Below are 3,324 nucleotides of genomic sequence, written 5' to 3'. Positions count from 1 at the left end.
AATGCTTTCTTTTATAAGAGTTGCCAAAAAGGTGGGGGGTGGGTGGCTGGAGAGATGGCTCAACGGTTAAGAGCACTGACCGCTCTTCCAGAGGTCCTGAGTTCAGTTCCCAGCAACCACATGGTGGCCCACAACCATCTGTAATGGGATCCAGCACCCTCTTCTGGTGTGTCTGAAGACAGTGACAGTATACTCATATATAATAAATAAATCTTTAAAAAAAAAGTGTTACAGATCTTTTAGAATTTGTCTAGCAGGTCTTCTGACTTCTGTCGGAATCCCCCCACACCCCAAAAAAGAGTTGCCATGGTCATGGTGTCTCTTCACAGCGATAGAAACTCTAAGACAAAACCTTGGTTTTGGTCCTTGCTGGGAGAGGGAGGGAAGGATGAAGGGCAGGTGAAGGAATTGTGTGGCTGTTTGGTTAGAGATAGAGGATGACTGAACAGCAGTGTGCTGAAACACAGTGCAACAGAATGAACTGAGCAGGTAGAGGAATCCAGAGCTCTAGGGTGGAGACACCATTTCTAGAAAGGCTTATCTGCCAAGCCAAAGAATCAGAGTCATCAGAGGAGAGAGAGAGAGAGAGAGAGAGAGAGAGAGAGAGAGAGAGAGAGAGAGAGAGAGAGCGAGAGAGAGCTGTAGAAGGTTTTCAAGTGTGGCAGGCAGTACTGGTTTAACATCAGTTTCTGGGCGATAGTTGCAGGAGGAGGCCAAAAGAGATGAAGACAGTGTGAGGAATGAGGGACCAGGCGGGAAACACACCAGAGTCACTGATGCTGGTTGACAAGAGCTGACACAGCCTAAGATGAGCCTGAAATAATCCTGAATAAACGTCTACTCTCTTGACTGCCAGCAAGGAAAATATAAGTATCGCACATGGTCACCATCTCTACCCTTAACAGCCTCATCTACAAGCTAGTGTGGGTAAGCCTTAGATGACCTGTCATCTTATATGATGGATTAATCTTGATTGTCAACTCCATGGGATGTAGAATCACCATGGAAAGAAAACTCTAGGTATGTCTGTGAAAATGTTCCCAAATTAAGTTAGTTGAAATAGAAAAAGTCGCCAAAACTGTGGATAACACCATTCTATGAGTTAAGATCCTGGACTGAATAAAAGTGAGGAAGCTAACTGAACACCAGCATAAGTTATCACGCTCCCTCCTGGCTCACGTGGAATCAATGTGATCAGCTGCCTCACATTTCTGCTGCCATGCTTTCTCCAACATGAAGGACTGTACCCTCAAACTGTGTGCAGAACAAGTCTCTCCTTCCTCCCTACCTTCCTTCTCTTTCATAGGGTATTTTGTTACAGCAATGAAGGGTAAGGGACACACCCCCAAAGGCTCGTGTATTGGAGGCTTCATCTCCTGCTGGTGGCAATACTTTGAAGGGCCTAGAAAACTTAGTAGGTGGGATCTAGTTGGAGGAAGTAGGTCCGTGGCCTTTCCTGTACTCTACTTCCTGTCCCCTGGGAGGTGCAGAACGTCTTCCACCATGATGTTCCCTCTAAGTGCATGAGACCAAGCAAGCCCTGGCTGAACCTCTGATACTGTAAGCAACGCCTTGGGTTGTTTCTGTCAGGTATTTGGTCACAGTAATTCAAAAGAAGCCAAGACAATGAAATCTCAGTTAACCCAGTGTTCCAACTAGACAGAGTCCATGCCCTGCCCTGTCTCCATCTAGCTAGAACAATAGGCTTCTTTTCAGGTACTTACAAGGTATGTCTGGAAGTCTGGAACCATGGAGTTCACTCATAGTCCACTCCTGCACATCACACCACTCAGAGTCCTATGTGTTCTTAAGCTCCTACTCTGTGTACCTTGCTCTCCAAACCACCTGAAGAATGTTTTTGCTGTCCTCGCTGCCAGGGCCCAGCCCGAGACACTCAGAGCCATGCTACCAGCCATCTCAGAGTCTTCCAGAGGAGTCCCAGGCTCCAGGGGCTGCATAGATTGGGTAGAAGAGTCTTCTCCCCAGAACTGAACTAAAATTCAGAAATCAAGACCCCCTACCCACTCTCCTGAACATTCTTTTTTTAAAATTCTTGTAAAAGATTTATTTATTTTATGTATGTGAATATACTGTTGCTGTCTTCAGACACCAGAAGAGGGTATCTGATCTCTTTACAGATGGTTGTGAGCCACCGTGTGGTTGTTGGGAATTGAACTCAGGACCTCTGGAAGAGCAGTCAGTGCTCTTAACTGATGAGTCATCTCTCTCTCTAGCCCTCTCCTGAACATTCTTAAGAAGCTTGGGAATGGTTTTATTGGTCTTGGGATCTTATTCCTCTGATCAGAGGGTCTCAGACACCCAAGCATCGTGTAGGTAAGGGCAGGAGAAAAGTCTTGGGCCTCTCTGTTGTTCTCAGTCCCCTCTCTGCTTTTCCTCTCCCCATATCTCAGCCCAGGAGCTGGTGCTCTCCCTTAGTGTTCAACACGTTTGTTTGTCTTCATGGAAGGGCTTTAGTTCACTGTGTAACTAGATACCCTGTTGTACATTGGTTTGTCGGTTAATCAATCAATCATGATTTATTTTTTTCTTCAGAGAACTGCTCAGCTTTCGGTTGCTCATCCTATCAAGTTGCTGAGAGCTGGAGCTCTTTCTGGCTGAGGGCTGCTCTGTGCCCCACTCTGCTGAACATCTTGTGCCTAGGGAAGGTTTCACACAGGCAAGGTGAGGTGGTCTGTAGTGGGTTGGTCTGATGTTGCTTGTATTCAAATGCTAAATTCTGTACCCTAAGATCTGGTTGTTCCAAGATGAACGGATCCTCATGTGCACCAACTTTTGCTGTATAAACCTTGCCCCCCACGCTATCTGTGATTGGTTAATGGAGATGTCTACAGCCTGTAGCTGGGAAGAAGAGAGGAAGGCAGAACTTTGGTTCCCAGGTTTGGGGTCTCCGGCAGAGACCATGAGAGAGAGAAAAGAGAGAAGAGGAGGAAGGAAGAAGTCACCATGGGGTGAATGAGTCACCATGAGCTCATGGCCACAAGGGCCAGCCTGTTGGAGTAGGAGCTGCCCAGAAGGAACATGGCAGATGATATCTCGGGGCTACTGACGGGGAGGTAGACAAAATAGTACAGAGGGTTGATATCTGCCCAGCTCTAGTGCTTTTAAGGCTTATTATTTTTAATCTTTTCTTTCTTTCTTTCTTTCTTTTTTTTTTTTTTTTTCGGAGCTGGGGACTGAACCCAGGGCCTTGCGCTTGCTAGGCAAGTGGTCTACCACTGAGCTAAATCCCCAACCCTAAGGCTTATTATTAATATAAAAGTTTATGTCTTTTATTTGGGAACTAAAGGATCTAAGGTGAGGTAG

At 46.1% G+C, this 3,324-nt stretch overlaps 1 non-coding gene across 1 annotated transcript; it reads left to right on the top strand.

Annotated features, from left to right (window-relative positions):
- Window positions 1-223: 223 nt before the first annotated feature.
- LOC116912934 lies at window positions 224-285 on the top strand. The gene has a single exon (XR_004389504.1). It is a non-coding gene; the product is annotated as a U7 small nuclear RNA (small nuclear RNA).
- Window positions 286-3,324: the final 3,039 nt, after the last annotated feature.

Source organism: Rattus rattus, chromosome 11 (assembly GCF_011064425.1).
Source record: "Rattus rattus isolate New Zealand chromosome 11, Rrattus_CSIRO_v1, whole genome shotgun sequence".
Classification (NCBI taxonomy): domain Eukaryota; kingdom Metazoa; phylum Chordata; class Mammalia; order Rodentia; family Muridae; genus Rattus; species Rattus rattus.
Note: the sequence above shows the minus strand (reverse complement) of the source record. Positions and strands in the feature narration are given on the sequence as shown.